General features: G+C 52.0%; 1 protein-coding gene across 1 annotated transcript in view; it reads right to left on the bottom strand.

Moving 5' to 3' along the window:
• col15a1b (collagen, type XV, alpha 1b) overlaps positions 1-18282 on the bottom strand; it is a 93074-nt gene extending 74792 nt beyond the window's left edge. The window contains exons 1-2 of the mRNA XM_049000840.1: positions 18169-18282; positions 7590-7713 (exon numbers count right to left, since the gene is read on the bottom strand). The gene's annotated coding sequence lies outside the window, so the exon portion shown is untranslated. The remainder of the gene's footprint in view (positions 1-7589; positions 7714-18168) is intronic.
• Between the last annotated feature and the right edge of the window lie 907 nt (positions 18283-19189).

The raw sequence follows: 19189 nt of genomic DNA, 5'->3' as shown, positions 1-19189 counted from the left end.
CTCTCTCATAACAGTCTGTGTTACTGTCCAAGCAGGAAGTGCAGTGGGCATCAGCTCTTCCTCTGTCATAACAGCATGTGTTCCTGTCTGGGCCAGAAGTGCAGTGGGCATCAGCTCTTCCTCTCTCATAACAGTCTGTGTTACTGTCCAAGCAGGAAGTGCAGTGGGCATCAGCCCTTCCTCTGTCATAACAGCATGTGTTCCTGTCTGGGCCAGAAGTGCAGTGGGCATCAGATCTTCCTCTGTGCACTAATGAATGTAAAAATGTGCCCTTCATTCAGCTCTCTGCCTGCCTGCACAGCTAGACGCAGTCGGGAAGATCCCTATCAGCAGATGAGCCCCATCACAGCCATCCCGGCTAACCCCGAACATCTGAAGAGCTTTTTTGCAACTGGGGACTTTTCTTCCATTGGACTTTAATCAACGGTCTGTGAAAGGTTGATATCTGATAGGCAGGCATTGGTTTCAGGGCAGTAGGTCAGAGCATTTTTAATCGGTATCTGACGTATGCAGAGGCGCTGCATGGCACGTGCAGATGCATGGTGTGTGCCGTCAGGTGGATACCGAGGGCAGAGTCGCGCCCGCAAGCCATCACTTGCAACCGAGGGCAGAGCCGCGCCCACAAGCCGTCAGGTGGGGCCGAGGGCACAGCCACGCCCACAGGCCGTCACTTGGGGCCGAGGGCAGAGCCGCGCCCACAGGCCGTCACTTGGGGCCGAGGGCAGAGCCGCGCCCACAGGCCGTCACTTGGGGCCGAGGGCAGAGCCACGCCCACAGGCCTTCAGGTGGGGCCAAGGGCAGAGTCGCGCCCACAGGCCGTCAATTGCAACCGAGGGCAGAGTCACGCCCACAGGCCGTCACTTGGGGCCAAGGGCAGAGCCACGCCCACAGGCCGTCAGGTGGGGCCGAGGGCAGAGTCATGCCCACAGGCTGTCTCTTGGGGCCAAGGGCAGAGCCGCGCCCACAGGCCGTCAGGTGGGGCCGAGGGCAGAGTCATGGCCACAGGCCGTCACTTGGGGCCAAGGGCACAGCCGCGCCCACAGGCCGTCATGTGGGGCTGAGGGCTTCACTTTCATCAGCCGTGTAGCTCTGACTTGGGAAACCAACATGCTGGGGGATTTCTGGTATCGTGGAATCCGCATGTAGGCAGCCAAATATTGTGCATTCATGCTGGCGAAGCGCGGTGCCCTATGCACCGGGTAACTAGTAAGCCACATACGGGGGGTGAACCTCCCACCCACAGTCAGGATAACAAACATTGGTCCTCAGATTTGCTTTCCTCAAGCCCAGAGACCAATGTGTCTTATTAACCAACTCCTGAACGTGGCAGGAGGCTGTTCAGGCAACCTTTTCCAGCCTTAGACCTCTTGGATTACTTACTGTGTGTCTTGGTTTCCTGTTCACAGATGCAGATACACCAGATTTAAGACGTGTGGCTGTGGTGGTCTAACTGGCGTAATGATCCTGCCTGAAAAAGGCTGGGGGCCTCAGGCCGATCTGAGTTGCCGGCAAGATCACTGATCATAAAATGAAAATTAGAAACATTGTCAGACTTTTCTCTTGATTTTGTATCCTCACACACGGTGGTTAACATGGGTGTGATACCGTGCCACTCATGGTGTCAGCTAACATGGGTGTGATACAGTCCTCCTGTCCTGTCTGGGCACCGCTGCTGCCCCCTGTCCTCTCTGGGCTGCCAGTGGCCTGCTGCCCCCTATCCTCTCAGAGCCTCCTGCGGTCTGCTGCCCCCTGTCCTCACTGGGCCGCCTGCAGTCTGTTCCCCCTGTCCTGTCTGGATATCGCTGCTGCCCCCTGTCCTCTCTGGGCTGCCAGTGGCCTGCTGCACCCTATCCTCTCAGAGCCACCTGCGGTCTGCTGCCCCCTGTCCTCACTGGGCCGCCTGCAGTCTGTTCCCCCTGTCCTGTCTGGATATCGCTGCTGCCCCCTGTCCTCTCTGGGCACCGCTGCTGCCCCCTGTCCTCTCTGGGTTGCCAGTGGCCTGCTGCCCTCTATACTCTCTGGTTCGCCTGTGGTCTGCTGCCCCCTGTCCTCTCAGGGTCGCCCTGCGTTCTGTTTCCCCCTGTCCTGTCTGGGTCGCCTGTTGTCTGTTGCCCTCTGTCCTCTCTGGGTCGCCTGCGGTCTGTTGCCTCCTGTCCTCTCTGGGTCCCCTGCGGTCTGTTGCCCCCCGTCCTCTCTGGGCACCGCTGCTGCCCCCTGTCCTCTCTGGGTTGCCAGTGGCCTGCTGCCCCCTGTTCTCTCTGGGCTGCCTTTCAGTTTCACACAGAGCTCAGTAGGAGGTGCAGTACAGCCACCCTAAGGGCCATTTCCAGGGGACTTATCTATAACGGACTAATGGTTTCCACTCCACACATCGCCCTAAGGACATGCTGGCAGATTAACTGCTGTCACAGGGGTACAGGCAAAAATCGACATAAACCTGCCTGTGTCATGAGGATACGGATGGATAATAACTTCTGCTGAGCTGCTCAGGTCCTAGAAGTGAGAAGATCTGTGTGTGTTCTAGCTCCCAGCAGCTACTGTGATATCTTGTTGGCGTAACAGGAGTGGCTTGTCTGAACTCGGTTACTGAGGTCAAAGGGCCCCAGGTTAGACAGACAAGCCGGAGACTCTGCTTTTAAAGTGGATGCCCCCCCTCGCCGTCAGATCTCCATGAACGAGTGCGTGACTTGTCAGGAATGCATGTGTAGGATGAGGCAGTACCGGCCCAGCGGCGAGCCGCCAGCCAAGTGCTCCCAGGGCTGTTGCCATGACCACATGAGGGGCATAGTAGCGGGGGTAGCGGGGGTACCCTAAGCACTCTATAAAGTTCATCTGGACCCTTCCTGCATTCTTAATGTCATCTTTTACATTAAGGGAATATTTGACACCAACTTGTTTGTGGAAGATTGTAGCTCATTTCTACACAAGAGAAATGTACTGTAACTGTATAATAGTTCATGCAGAACCTAAGTGACCCTCTGCTGAAATGGTTCTAGATGACATAGTGGAAATAGCAGAGCACACGCCTGGGTTTGGTACAAGCCCGCCTTCGTGGTGAATGCAGTATGCACTCACTCTTACTGAATGGCTTCCATTCAAATAGGAAGCTTGCAGAGAGACTCCAGGGACTCCAGGAAGGTGAGTGAGTGCAGGCTTTGTGTCGTCATGGTGCTGTTCAAACAGCACTTCACTCCTTATGCTGTGGAAGCAGCTCGTTGGTTCTTTTACACGCGAGGACGGAAAAAATCAGCACGAGGACCTTTTGGAGTGATTGCAAGTCATTTAGCTCTTTGACACAGATTTTATCTTCATTAGGAATGAAATCGGTGTCATATAGTGACTGGATTTTCTGCTTATTGCTCATGTACATAATGTAGATCCATGGCTACCACTGCTTCTCATTCTCAGTGATCCCAGTATTTATTTACTGCATGCAGAGGGGATTTTATAAAGAGTTCGGCTCCTTCGTAAGTTTGTCATTTAGCAGTGCAGGCAGGGAAGCCTCACAATCTGCATCAGGTTTGCTTGAGCAGGTCCACACCCCCTGATAGTAGGGTTACAGGACCACACCGCCCCCCCCCACAGTGGGGTTTCAGGTCCACCCTCCCCTCCCAATGGGGTTACAGGTCCACAAACCCACAGGGGGGTTACAGGAAGAACAACAGCATAATGATTGTCATCATCCTGTTTAGAACGTCCTGAGAAGAACAACAGCAGAATGTCTGACGGCAGGAGCCCAGTAATCGGGCCGTTTTAACGTCCCGAGAAGAACGACAGCGGAATGACTGACAGCAGGAGTTCAGTAATCGGGCCGTTTAAACGTCCCGAGAAGAACAACAGGAGAATGACTGACAGCAGGAGCTCAGTCATCAGGCCATTTAGAACCTCCAAGTAGAAGCAATGGGAACAAACTAACTGAATCCCAACATTTTGGGCATTGTGGCTCTGTGCAGGGCCCCGCTGTTCTGCGAACAGGCCTAAGATGGACAGGCCGTGTGGACTAAGGTACGGCTCTGTTCAGGGACCCGCTGTTCTGCGAACAGGCCTAAGATGGACAGGCCGTGTGGACTAAGGCACGGCTCTGTTCAGGGACCCGCTGTTCTGGGAACAGGCCTAAGATGGACAGGCCGTGTGGACTAAGGCAGGGCTCTGTTCAGGGACCCGCTGTTCTGGGAACAGGCCTAAGATGGACAGGCCGTGTGGACTAAGGTACGGCTCTGTTCAGGGACCCGCTGTTCTGGGAACAGGCCTAAGATGGACAGGCCGTGTGGACTAAAGCACGGCTCTGTGCAGGGCCCCGCTGTTCTGGGAACAGGCCTAAGATGGACAGGCCGTGTGGACTAAAGCACGGCTCTGTGCAGGGCCCCGCTGTTCTGGGAACAGGCCTAAGATGGACAGGCCATGTGGACTAAAGCACGGCTCTGTGCTGGGACCCGCTGTTCTGCGAACAGGCCTAAGATGGACAGGCCGTGTGGACTAAAGCACGGCTCTGTGCAGGGATCCGCTGTTCTGGGAACAGGCCTAAGATGGACAGGCCGTGTGGACTAAGGTACGGCTCTGTGCAGGGACCCGCTGTTCTGGGAACAGGCCTAAGATGGACAGGCCGTGTGGACTAAGGCACGACTCTATGCAGGGACCCGCTGTTCTGCGAACAGGCCTAAGATGGACAGGCCGTGTGGACTAAAGCACAGCTCTGTGCAGGGCCCCGCTGTTCTGGGAACAGGCCTAAGATGGACAGGCCGTGTGGACTAAAGCACGGCTCTGTGCAGGGATCCGCTGTTCTGGGAACAGGCCTAAGATGGACAGGCCGTGTGGACTAAGGCACGGTTCTGTGCAGGGACCCGCTGTTCTGGGAACAGGCCTAAGATGGACAGGCCGTGTGGACTAAGGCACGGTTCTGTGCAGGGACCCGCTGTTCTGGGAACAGGCCTAAGATGGACAGGCCGTGTGGACTAAGGCACGGTTCTGTGCAGGGACCCGCTGTTCTGGGAACAGGCCTAAGATGGACAGGCCGTGTGGACTAAGGTACGGCTCTGTGCAGGGACCCGCTGTTCTGCGAACAGGCCTAAGATGGACAGGCCGTGTGGACTAAGGCACGGCTCTGTTCAGGGACCCGCTGTTCTGGGAACAGGCCTAAGATGGACAGGCCGTGTGGACTAAGGTACGGCTCTGTGCAGGGCCCCGCTGTTCTGGGAACAGGCCTAAGATGGACAGGCCGTGTGGACTAAAGCACGGCTCTGTGCAGGGATCCGCTGTTCTGGGAACAGGCCTAAGATGGACAGGCCGTGTGGACTAAGGTACGGCTCTGTGCAGGGCCCCGCTGTTCTGGGAACAGGCCTAAGATGGACAGGCCGTGTGGACTAAAGCACGGCTCTGTGCAGGGATCCGCTGTTCTGGGAACAGGCCTAAGATGGACAGGCCGTGTGGACTAAGGTACGGCTCTGTGCAGGGACCCGCTGTTCTGCGAACAGGCCTAAGATGGACAGGCCGTGTGGACTAAGGCACGGCTCTGTTCAGGGACCCGCTGTTCTGGGAACAGGCCTAAGATGGACAGGCCGTGTGGACTAAGGTACGGCTCTGTGCAGGGACCCGCTGTTCTGGGAACAGGCCTAAGATGGACAGGCCGTGTGGACTAAGGTACGGCTCTGTGCAGGGACCCGCTGTTCTGGGAACAGGCCTAAGATGGACAGGCCGTGTGGACTAAGGCACGGCTCTGTGCAGGGATCCGCTGTTCTGGGAACAGGCCTAAGATGGACAGGCCGTGTAGACTAAGGCACGGTTCTGTGCAGGGACCCGCTGTTCTGGGAACAGGCCTAAGATGGACAGGCCGTGTGGACTAAGGCACGGTTCTGTGCAGGGACCCGCTGTTCTGGGAACAGGCCTAAGATGGACAGGCCGTGTGGACTAAGGCACGGTTCTGTGCAGGGACCCGCTGTTCTGGGAACAGGCCTAAGATGGACAGGCCGTGTGGACTAAGGCACGGTTCTGTGCAGGGACCCGCTGTTCTGGGAACAGGCCTAAGATGGACAGGCCGTGTGGACTAAGGCACGGCTCTGTTCAGGGACCCGCTGTTCTGGGAACAGGCCTAAGATGGACAGGCCGTGTGGACTAAGGTACGGCTCTGTGCAGGGCCCCGCTGTTCTGGGAACAGGCCTAAGATGGACAGGCCGTGTGGACTAAAGCACGGCTCTGTGCAGGGATCCGCTGTTCTGGGAACAGGCCTAAGATGGACAGGCCGTGTGGACTAAGGTACGGCTCTGTGCAGGGCCCCGCTGTTCTGGGAACAGGCCTAAGATGGACAGGCCGTGTGGACTAAAGCACGGCTCTGTGCAGGGATCCGCTGTTCTGGGAACAGGCCTAAGATGGACAGGCCGTGTGGACTAAGGTACGGCTCTGTGCAGGGACCCGCTGTTCTGCGAACAGGCCTAAGATGGACAGGCCGTGTGGACTAAGGCACGGCTCTGTGCAGGGACCCGCTGTTCTGGGAACAGGCCTAAGATGGACAGGCCGTGTGGACTAAGGCACGGCTCTGTTTAGGGACCCGCTGTTCTGGGAACAGGCTGAAGATGGACAGGCCGTGTGGACTAAGGCACGGCTCTGTGCAGGGACCCGCTGTTCTGGGAACAGGCCTAAGATGGACAGGCCGTGTGGACTAAGGCACGGCTCTGTGCAGGGACCCGCTGTTCTGGGAACAGGCCTAAGATGGACAGGCCGTGTGGACTAAGGCACGGCTCTGTTCAGGGACCCGCTGTTCTGGGAACAGGCCTAAGATGGACAGGCCGTGTGGACTAAGGCACGGCTCTGTGCAGGGACCCGCTGTTCTGGGAACAGGCCTAAGATGGACAGGCCGTGTGGACTAAGGCACGGCTCTGTTCAGGGACCCGCTGTTCTGGGAACAGGCCTAAGATGGACAGGCCGTGTGGACTAAGGCACGGCTCTGTGCAGGGACCCGCTGTTCTGGGAACAGGCTGAAGATGGACAGGCCGTGTGGACTAAAGCACGGCTCTGTGCAGGGACCTGCTGTTCTGGGACAGGCCTAAGATGGACAGGCCGTGTGGACTAAGGCACGGCTCTGTGCAGGGCCCCGCTGTTCTGGGAACAGGCCTAAGATGGACAGGCCGTGTGGACTAAAGCACGGCTCTGTGCAGGGACCCGCTGTTCTGGGAACAGGCTGAAGATGGACAGGCCGTGTGGACTAAAGCATGCTGTGGACTAAATTCATGCTCTTCATGAATTTAGCGTGGATGATGTATGAAATTTAAAATTAAATAATAAGGAACAAAAACAGCACATGAGTAACATGAGAATTCCTAATGTTTTCAGATTCTGAGAGTGTCATGACTGTACGACAGCTTGTAGGATCAAAGATACTGTCAAACATGCTATTTAACCTTGGATAAACATCAGAATAGTTAACTGGGTAACATGAGGACCGTGGGGAACATGAATACAACAAATACCATGGAGTCCGGGGCAGACATGAACTCCAATTAGAGGTTCGAGCCCAATAGCAGGTAAGGAAAGCAGCAGCCTGGACATTTTGTCTTGTTTTCATTATGTACCTGCTTGTCATTCACACGCAAACTAACCTCCATAACTGATGGTGTCGCTTCACATCGCAATGTCAGCAGTGCAGATGGACATGACAGAGGAGATCATCTGGTCTCCAGAGACATCTGCCTACAGCCAAGTGGCCCAGACTGAGGGCTCATTCTGAAAGACAAAGGAAAGCTCTGTGGGAACAGCAGGACAATGGCTCGTTTGGCAAACGAAGCTGCGTGCTGTGAAGTCAGGCTAGGAAACGAATGTACACTAAAGGTCAGGGAATGTGGGTTAGGAAGTTCACATGAAGGCTGTTAGCTGACGTGAAAGCTTCAGATCAATTCAAGAAAGAAATCAAAATATGCTAAATTTACTTTTAAAAGGAAAAAAGTCTAGCTGGACTCTGCTAACTACATGCATCTGCTAATTCCTGCGCTTGCCTGCAAATGCCCACTCGATGCCCCTGGCTTCCAGAGGCTGGGCTGTTTGACACGAATACAGACTTTCTATTTAGAAAGCTGGGATACTCTATACGCCAGGAAAGACTTACTGGGTGAAAACATTGAATAGACCCCCCCCCCATATAGGGGCCTGTCGCCTCTAAACATTTTTCAGAAACTCCAATATTGCTGCTACTAATAGCGTTAATGTCTTTGCTACTTACAAGTTAACATAAAGTAAGATCTGCACAAGTCACAGTGTGTTTATTATCCCGACAGGATTAAAAAACTGTCAGTGCTCATGCAGGAGTGGATTTTTAAATGTCTCCTATAAGTACCAGAATCAAAGCAACTTAAAGTAGGTATTAAAATTTAGCAGGATTACCCCTCCTGCCTTCAGCAGGAGCACGCAGGATTACCCCTCCTGCTTTCAGCAGGAGCACGCGGGATTACCTCTCCTGCTTTTAGCAGGAGCACGCGGGAATACCTCTCCTGCTTTCAGCAGGAGCACGCGGGATTACCCCTCCTGCTTTCAGCAGGAGCACGCGGGATTACCTCTCCTGCTTTTAGCAGGAACACGTGGGATTACCCCTCCTGCTTTCAGCAGGAGCACGCGGGATTACCCCTCCTGCTTTCAGCAGGAGCACATGGGATTACCTGTCCTGGTTTTTTCAGGAACACAAAGGATTACCCCTCATGGATTCCGTGGGAGCATGCGGGATTACCCCTCATGGATTCCGTGGGAGCATGCGGGATTACCCCTCATGGATTCCGTGGGAGCATGCGGGATTACCCCTCATGGATTCCGTGGGAGCATGCGGGATTACCCCTCATGGATTCCGTGGGAGCATGCGGGATTACCCCTCATGGATTCCGTGGGAGCATGCGGGATTACCCCTCATGGATTCCGTGGGAGCATGCAGGATTACCCCTCATGGATTCCGTGGGAGCATGCGGGATTACCCCTCATGCTTTTAGGAGGAACATACACGCAAGGCCGTCACAGAACTGCCCTTTGTGGAACTCCACACTGGTCTGCTGCGTACAGCTGCAGGGCATCTGGGTCGTGTCCAGGCGCTGACTCTGCACCACCTGACTTACTTCTGATCATCAATAACAAAAAAAAAGGTTTTTTCATTCTCAGAATAAAACAATTTGCAGAACAAAACAATTAGTCAGAAAGAATAGTGTAGGTGCTGTTTTATCACAAATTTGTGGTCATATACTTCTGTGCTTTTGTTCATACCAAGCAAATGTGAGTCATCAAATGCTCAGCCTGCAACATGAAGAGAAACAACTTTCTCTGAAGAAACTAAAAATCATGACAAGGTGGTCACACCTGAAAACATCCCTCATCAGCCTGCGATCAGCTGACCCTCCCTGACAGGAATGCCAGTCTGTAACAATCCCGCATCCGACGCCTCCCTACGCTGAACAATACAGTCTGCAGTTTGCCCTTTTCAGTTGACTCTAGTCATTTACTGATGCTGAGACTGTTGCCGCATTAACCACATATGATTACATTAAGAATCAAAAGACCTGGTTTCAGACCTGGTTTCAGACCTGGTTTCAGACCTGGTTTCAGACCTGGTTTTTGACAGCCCCGATGTTCCGTGGTTTGCCTGGAGAAGCCCATCTTAGATCGGGTTTGAGTTCAAACACAAGCTTCCTTGGCACTTGGGCTTTTTGGCACTGCTGGCTTCACAAACCATGCAAAGTGCGACCTTCTTTGATCAGAAATTCAAGGTTAGTTGGGAACAAGCAGCACCAGAGGAAAGACGCAAGCATAGATCATCCGGTGAGTCTTTCAGGAGTCACTGGAAAGCACTAGAATGAATAGACTAAAATGACTAGACAAAGCTACCCCGGGACGTATAACTATGTTCATATGCTCAGAGCTATGAAGAATATTCTCCCGGCTCTTCAGTGTTGACGCCAAAAATGTATTCTTTTAACCTTAAAAAACTCAAAACTGTTCAAATGCTTAATCTTGTGTTTTAATGCTAAAATATGCCGAAACTAGATATGTGTCTCTAAAGTGTAAGAATCTCTAGGATGAGATTGTCTAGTTCCACCTTCTCACAAGTCCATCTCTTCACCATCGGCCTGTGCTTCATACATAACCCGGAAAGCCCCGGAACTTTGCTTTCGAAAGCAGAAGGGTAGCATTATAGAATACAGTGCATTTCAGTAACCAGTGAATAGTGGCCCTGAACACTGAACAATGAGGACATTCTAGATCTCCTGTAGCATACTCCCACAGCAGATTGTGAGCCTTTGAAAGCTTTTTCTCCCTGGTGATCCATCCTTCCATCTTCCAACCACCTGTCCCAGGCAGGAGGGTAGGGGGATGACTTGGGCCTGTCCCAAGCAGCAGAGGGCACAAAGAAAGGGTACACTCCAGGTGGAAATTATACAACAGACTAGGACCACATTGAATCGGGTAATTTATCAGGGAACTAAGAAGCATCAGACTATTTATCAGAGAACTAAGAAGCATCAGACTATTTATCAGAGAACTAAGAAGCATCAGACTATTTATCAGAGAACTAAGAAGCATCGGGTTATTTATCAGAGAACTAAGAAGCATCAGGCTATTTATCAGAGAACTAAGTATCGGGTTATTTATCAAAGAACTAAGAAGCATCGGGTTATTTATCAGAGAACTAAGAAGCATCGGGTTATTTATCAGAGAACTAAGAAGCATCAGGCTATTTATGAGAGAACTAAGAAGCATCAGGTTATTTATCAGGGAACTAAGAAGCATCAGACTATTTATCAGAGAACTAAGAAGCATCGGGTTATTTATCAGAGAACTAAGAAGCATCGGCTTATTTATCAGAGAACTAAGAAGCATCGGGTTATTTATCAGTGAACTAAGAAGCATCAGGCTATTTATCAGAGAACTAAGTATCGGGTTATTTATCAGAGAACTAAGAAGCATCGGGTTATTCTTCTGAGAACTAAGAAGCATCGGGTTATTCTGAGAACTAAGAAGCATCAGGTTATTTATCAGAGAACTAAGAAGCATCGGGTTATTTATCAGAGAACTAAGAAGAATCAGGTTATTTATCAGAGAACTAAGAAGTATCGGGTTATTGTCACGCTCACATGGGCAGGACGGGACGGCTGCAATCAGTGTCCTAGAAATCACTCTGCCACTTAAGGTGGAAGTCACCTCACTATTATTGCGAAGTATTGTTGCCATGGGCTGGAGCACTGCTGAGCATTAATCTGTCTTGTGTCTTTCCCGCTTGCCCTGCCTGCTGTGTCTAACCCTTTTGTCTTGCCCGTCCTGCCTGCCTGCCTGCCTGCCTGCCTGCCTCGCCCATCCTGCCTGCCTGCCTCGCCCGTCCTGCCTGCCTCGCCCATCCTGCCTGCCTGCCTCCGCCGTCCTGCCTGCCTGCCTGCCCTGCCTGCCTGCCTCCCCCGTCCTGCCTGCCTGCCTGCCTGCCTGCCTGCCTCGCCCGTCCTGCCTGCCTGCCTGCCTGCCCTGCCTGCCTGCCTGCCCTGCCTGCCTGCCTGCCTGCCTGCCTGCCCTGCCTGCCCGTCCTGCCTGCCTGCCTGCCTGCCTCGCCCGTCCTGCCTGCCTGCCTGCCTCGCCCATCCTGCCTGCCTGCCTCGCCCATCCTGCCTGCCTGCCCTGCCTGCCTGCCTGCCCTGCCTGCCTGTCCTGCCTGCCCTGCCTGCCTCGCCTGTTCTGCCTGCCTGCCCTGCCTGCCTGCCTGTCCAGCCTGCCCTGCCTGCCTGCCCTGTTCTACACCCTCGACTGACTTCCCTGGCTACGGAACCTTTGCTTGCAACTCGACATCTCTTTTGGAAATTCCCTCTGGCTTCGTTCACTCCCGGCTTCATAAATAAACCTTTGATCTCCCGCATTACGGGGTCCGTCTCCTCTCTGATCATTGGACATTACAGTAATTCGGCTGAGAACTAAGAAGCATCAGTTATTCAGCTGAGAACTAAGAAGCATCAGGTTGTCTGAGAATTAAGAAGCATTTGGTTATTTTTCTGAGAATTAAGAAGCATCGGTTATTTGTCTAAGAACTAAAAAGCATCAGGTTCTTTTTCGAAGCACATTCTCTTTGCAGTCCGGAGCCTATCCTGGAAGCAATGGGCACGAGGCAGCCTTTAATCACTATATTCATAATAAAAAGCTAGTTAAGTCAGTTAAGTTAATCTTATCTTAAATCTCAAACAGATATAATTTAGGAAGAAAACAGAAGAAATATGTGCACCTGATTTAATACAAACTGGAACTTGTGTTGAGAAAAGAAGCTGAATCCTTTTATGAAAGTCCTCTTTCATTCAGTTTCTAACACAGACTCAACTAGTTTCAATTAGTATCACCACCAGAGGGCGACATATGCCTATCAAATAGAAGGATAATTGCAAAGTCAAGTCAAACTAATCTTTGTCACTATATACAAGTATAGACAGATGAGACGATGTGGTTCCAGTTTTACAGAGTACATATAACAGAAGGCACATAGAATTTGCATATATAATACGAAAAAATATAAACTCTAAACCTAAACCTACATAGACAAGCTAAAAGTCCTTCCTGCCTGCTCGCCCTTCTCCCTGTGACGCCCTTCCGGCCTGCTCGCCCTTCTCCCTGTGACGCTTTTCCGGCCTGCTTGCCCTTCTCCCTGTGACGCCCTTCCGGCCTGCTCGCCCTTCTGCCTGTGACGCTCTTCCGGCCTGCTCGCCCTTCTCCCTGTGACGCTTTTCCGGCCTGCTTGCCCTTCTCCCTGTGACGCCCTTCCGGCCTGCTTGCCCTTCTCCCTGTGACGCCCTTCCGGCCTGCTCGCCCTTCTCCCTGTGACGCTTTTCCGGCCTGCTTGCCCTTCTCCCTGTGACGCTTTTCCGGCCTGCTTGCCCTTCTCCCTGTGACGCCCTTCCGGCCTGCTCGCCCTTCTGCCTGTGACGCTCTTCCGGCCTGCTCGCCCTTCTCCCTGTGACGCTTTTCCGGCCTGCTTGCCCTTCTCCCTGTGACGCCCTTCCGGCCTGCTCGCCCTTCTCCCTGTGACGCTTTTCCGGCCTGCTTGCCCTTCTCCCTGTGACGCCCTTCCGGCCTGCTCGCCCTTCTGCCTGTGACGCCCTTCCGGCCTGCTCGCCCTTCTACCTGTGACGCCCTTCCGGCCTGCTCGCCCATCTGCCTGTGACGCTCTTCCGGCCTGCTTGCCCTTCTCCCTGTGACGCCCTTCCGGCCTGCTCGCCCTTCTGCCTGTGACGCCCTTCCGGCCTGCTCGCCCTTCTCCCTGTGACGCTCTTCCGGCCTGCTTGCCCTTCTCCCTGTGACGCCCTTCCGGCCTGCTCGCCCTTCTGCCTGTGACGCCCTTCCGGCCTGCTCGCCCTTCTGCCTGTGACGCCCTTCCGGCCTGCTCGCCCTTCTCCCTGTGACGCTCTTCCGGCCTGCTCGCCCTTCTGCCTGTGACGCCCTTCCGGCCTGCTCGCCCTTCTACCTGTGACGCCCTTCCGGCCTGCTCGCCCTTCTGCCTGTGACGCCCTTCTGGCCTGCTCGCCCTTCTGCCTGTGACGCCCTTCCGGCCTGCTCGCCCTTCTACCTGTGACGCCCTTCCGGCCTGCTCGCCCTTCTGCCTGTGACGCCCTTCTGGCCTGCTCGCCCTCCTGCCTGTGACGCCCTTCTGGCCCGCTCGCCCTTCAGCCTGTGACGCCCTTCTGGCCCGCTCGCCCTTCTGCCTATGATGCCCTTCTGGCCTGCTCGCCCTTCTGCCTGTGACGCCCTTCCGGCCTGCTCTCCCTTCTGCCTGTGACGCCCTTCCGGCCTGCTCGTCCTTCTGCCTGTGATGCCCTTACGGCCTGCTCGTCCTTCTGCCTGTGATGCCCTTCTGGCCCGCTCGCCCTTCTGCCTATGATGCCCTTCTGGCCTGCTCGCCCTTCTGCCTGTGACGCCCTTCCGGCCTGCTCGCCCTTCTGCCTGTGACGTCCTTACGGCCTGCTCGTCCTTCTGCCTGTGATGCCCTTCCGTCCCGCTCGCCCTCCTGCCTATGACGCCCTTCTGGCCCGCTCGCCCTTCTGCCTATGACGCCCTTCTGGCCCGCTCGCCCTTCAGCCTGTGACGCCCTTCTGGCCTGCTCGCCCTTCTGCCTATGATGCCCTTCTGGCCTGCTCGCCCTTCTGCCTGTGACGTCCTTACGGCCTGCTCGTCCTTCTGCCTGTGATGCCCTTCCGTCCCGCTCGCCCTCCTGCCTATGACGCCCTTCTGGCCCGCTCGCCCTTCTGCCTATGACGCCCTTCTGGCCCGTTCGCCCTTCAGCCTGTGACGCCCTTCCGGCCTGCTCGCCCTTCTGCCTGTGATGCCCTTCCAGCCTGCTCACCCTTCTGCCTGTGACGCCCTTCCGGCCTGCTCGCCCTTCTGCCTGTGACGCCCTTCCAGCCTGCTCACCCTTCTGCCTGTGACGTCCTTCCTGTCTGCTCGCCCTCCTGCCTGTGACGTCTCTCCTGAATGTTCTGCTGTTATACCACTGTTCATCCTGCCATTAGAAGCAGCACCAGCACCTGCCTGCCATCACCTACTTACCCCCCGGTTGTTGCCTCTGGCTTGCTCACTGGGGGCTTTGGGCGGGGATAATGTAAAAAGTAGTTTGAGACAATGTAATGTTGTGAGAATGCGCTATACAAATAACATTGAATTGAATTAAATTGAATTGGATCCTTGAGGCTTCAATGACACTGGTTCCCACCAGCAAGGATACTAAAGAATGAAGTCAGAATCAGGAACTATGAAAGTTGGTACAACCTTATACTCTTTCAGTTCAGCATACGGGATACCACAGTAGGGCACGATCTGACTTGCTGCACCCTGTATGAGTATTTCAGAAGATCGTAGTTTCCACTTCTGAAGGACCAGGTGGCTGCACCAGTAGTTGTGAGTCATACTGGTTACTTGAGAGGCAGAGTGTATGAGAACCCTGCATTTTATTCCAGTGACTACCATCTCTCCCTGGGGCCCACCAACGGGGGCTTCCTATTCTCCTGTGCCAGTCTTCTTCACCTTGCTGCTTGCCCATATTTGCTCAGGATACCATGCACTGTAAGCATTTAAAGGCTGTGCTGAATGAGGTGTGTTCCCCTCAGCAGCAGACATAAGCTGGGCTTGTCGGGCGGGGGCTGTGATGGAATTTGGTAATACAGTTTAGCAGGGCATATCCTGCCTAACAGTAGATGGTGATGTTTTTAAACTTGACATGAGAACTGGGGTGGAATGTGCATGCCCTAGATATATCTGGAGGCTGGGTTCAACAGGCTGGGTAGGATAAGGGGAGGCAGCTGGGTGGTTCATATTGGGCTGCTAGACAGTATGCACCTCCGCAAAGATGGGCTATGGGAAGTTTAGAAGAGCCAGGGAGACCGGGAACATTAGATGGGGGAATGGAGGAGTCTACTAAAGGGGCTGCACTGGACTTCCCGTGGTCTAACTGGTGGCTTGGGCTTGCAGTTAGGCTGATGTCCAAGCGTAGTCGAGGCCTCTGCCTTGATGCCCCACAGCCTGGCAGCATAGATGCATGGGCTAATAGGATGGGTTCTGAACTGGATCCAGTGTACCCTTTGAAGTGGATCCAGTGTACCCTTTGAAGTGGATCCAGTGTACCCTTTGAAGTGGATCCAGTGTACCCTTTGAAGTGGATCCAGTGTACTCTTTGAAGTGGATCCAGTGTACTCTTTGAAGTGGATCCAGTGTACCCTTTGAAGTGGATCCAGTACTCTTTGAAGTATTGAAAGGCCAATAACCACGCAATAGCTTCTTTTTTGATGGTGCTATAGTTGATGGGATTATGGTTGAACTTCTTGGAGAAGAAACATAGAATTGGAGCACTATACAACAGAATCTTAATTGCATGATTTCATGGAGGGTCAAAGGAAATGTTTTAACAGACGACCGTAGGTTTTTATTACTCCAGGACGACCAGACAGGCTACCGTCATGTGCCGCACTTAACACATGCTGCTGCAAGGGTTTAGAAACAACAACTTGAAACACTGAACTTGAATCATTCTTGAGTTGGCTGGTGTCCATTCCTGCATAAGCACATGAGCATAAAAAATAAGATACAGGATGCTGAGGCAGCTCTGAAGGATGTGATGCAGAAGAGATGCAGCGCGATAATGAAACATCAGTTTTCTGGGCATAAACTAGTTGTGCCTGATCCAAGGGGAACATACTGCCATCCATTCCTTCGTAAGAATTATCCTTAATGTTACTATGAGTAAAGAGAGCAGTGTGCCTGACTTCAGGACCATCGTTACACATAAAGGACTGGGAATTATGTATCACATTTTACATTGTTTAAGCTTGTGTCCAATTACAATATATGCTATCATAGAAATTTATGACACTTAGTTGATGCTTTGAAATATGACGTCGTTTATTGTTGAACTCAAGGTAACAACCACTTCAATGACATCTCTGTGGTAATGTTCTGAAGACCTTCTAGTCAACTTTTATAGGGGTACACAGACAGTTCACGCCCCTCCTCAGAACCAGATCAAACTGGTTAGGGTGGGGCGAGCACCTTGCAACACATATACTTTATGCTTTTTGCATCTTGCAAGCATGTATATACTTCATATAATATTAATAACCCTGTGAAGAAATTCTCTTTATGCCTCCATCAATTTGCTCTTTGTAGAGTAAGCTGTCTGTGAAAGGTAGCAGGCCATAGCAGCACCCAGGGAGCTGGTGATTAAGGGCCTTGTTCAAGGACCCGCAGATGGCTTATACTGTAATCTGCATGCTGCTGTATGCCCCTTATAATCTGCATGCTGCTGTATGCCCCTTATAATCTGCATGCTGCTGTATGCCCCTTATAATCTGCATGCTGCCGTATGCCCCATATAATCTGTATGCTGCTGTATGCCCCTTATAATCTGCATGCTGCCGTATGCCCCTTATAATCTGTATGCTGCTGTATGCCCCTTATAATCTGCATGCTGCCGTATGCCCCTTATAATCTGTATGCCCCTTATAATCTGCATGCTACTTTATGCCCCTTATAATCTGCATGCCTCTGTATGCCCCTTATAATCTGCATGCTGCCATATGCCCCTTATAATCTGCATGCTACTTTATGCCCCTTATAATCTGCATGCTGCCATATGCCCCTTATAATCTCTATAATCTGCAGGCCTAGAGTATCTGCACTTTGCACGATCTTGTGGTTTTCCTGCCCTTTCTAACAAGCGCGCTCCAAACTCACACCTATGATCTCTACCCTGCATTTCTGTGAAGTCTAACAACAGTCTAACATCAACTTCAGGCAAAAAAAGTAACTTTCCCTAAATCATTCTCGAGTATAAAAGAGACTCCTGCCATTCGAAAGTGAGCGCCGACTAGAACTGTGACAAAGCCATAGACAAGGTCAGACCAGAAAATGGTAGGACACTGTCCAGAATAAAGGGCTGTGCAGCTCCAGCGTCCCTCAGAATATCAACATGTTTTTGCTGACAGTCAGAAACGTCAGAAAGTGAGACCATCCAAAAATGGTGCTTCTGTGGCTGAGCACAGACTCATCTGCTAAAACGGCAGCATCAGAGAGTAAAGAGACCCTTTTGTTCATTCAAATAACCTCTAACAAGATCAGTTCCTTTAGGTTTTGTAACTTTGGCTGAAGTACAATGTTTATCAAAGGGAGCAGTTTTCTCATGGGCGAATTCAACAAAGGTGTGGCTGGCGGTTTTGACATGTTTCCGGAACGTTTGCTGTTAGACCACAGGGGCGAGTTCATAGGCGTGCAACAGAGCCTCAGCAGCTTCATAACACAAACCCTAACCCACCTCTTGAACTCTCCCCACAAACTTTCATTGCAGCATTAAGACCCAGATATTCTTTGGCCACTGTAACATGAGAGCAATGCACTCAAAACACAGGAAAGTATGTGTCAGCTTCACTTTCCGTGAACATAGGAACCACTAAAATAAGTCTGCTAATACAATGGTCCCAAGCTTTTCGACATTAAGGCCCACCTATTTATCACTACACGTTGGCAAGGCCCATTGGGGCACTTTAGATCCCATTTGATAACCAAGTACCGATACTCGTGTTTTTAAAAAATGTCATTCATTTGGCACAGAAACACAATTCAAATTCAGACAGAGAAGCTAACATGCAGTGAACTGTTCAGATAATTCACTTGAAAATGAAATATTTTTTTTATTTTTACCTCAAAAGCTTCAATGGGAGCAGCCCCAAAAATGCTGAGTGAGCCATCAGCAGCCATAAATGTAGGGAACAACCTGACAAATATGTAGAGCTGGGCAATATGGCCAAAATGTTATTGGGTTTCACGTGTTTGTTGTTTGTGGCCGTATATGCAGTCGCCTTGGGCCACTCTGATTGGTCAGCATGATTGACATGAGGTGCACGGCACTTTTGATTGGCTAGTGTGACTGTAACACAAAGAGGACAGCATGAATTTGAGTTTTAAACCCTGGTCAGACTTGCTGTATAATGTATATTCTAAATCGTAGCCTTTGCGATTTGCTAGTCATGCTGTTTAAAATTGAGATTTTCATTTTGAATCGATAAGTCATTCAGCCCTATTATACAGTACTTACTGCCCAAATTAAGCACGGTGCCGGTGGCCCTTCGTGGACCAATGCAATCTCCCCATTTTAGATTTGTGGCCCACAGGATGGGATTCACGGTCCAGGGAAGCGTACAGATGACAAGCTCTGAGGCCCTACATGCGGATGCAAGAGGAGTAGGTGCAGGAAACCTGGCAGGTAGAGGATGATCAGGAGCAGGCCTGCTTCTCAGCTCCAGCTCCTTCAGCTGGATGTCCCTTTGCATTCGCCACAACCAAACCCTCAGATGGCTCTGACTGAGATGCAGAACCCAAGATCTCACCTCCTTCTGGTAAGATCTGCTGCTTACCAGCTTGAGATGCAGTGCGTTCTTAAATACCTTCTTAGGTACTTTTCAGGGTACAGAAATTCTATAAAAGAAAATAGAAAAACCTGATGAGCCCCCAGTTTTGTAACGTCCCGGGCTACAGTCAGTCATTGTACTTCCTACTTCAGTAAAACGCTTCAGTAATGCACTTGGTTAGCGTATCTAATTTTAACACAATGTGGCTTATTTTCATTTCAGTTTCATACTGAACAGTCATAACACTCGTACGCCTCAGAACACTGTGCTTCAGCAATACCATCTGTAATGTAACTGATCAATATACTTATGTA

This window comes from Brienomyrus brachyistius, unplaced genomic scaffold (assembly GCF_023856365.1).
Source record: "Brienomyrus brachyistius isolate T26 unplaced genomic scaffold, BBRACH_0.4 scaffold53, whole genome shotgun sequence".
Lineage (NCBI taxonomy): Eukaryota > Metazoa > Chordata > Actinopteri > Osteoglossiformes > Mormyridae > Brienomyrus > Brienomyrus brachyistius.
The sequence above is the reverse complement of the archived record's forward strand: the minus strand, read 5'-3'. Positions and strand labels throughout refer to the sequence as shown.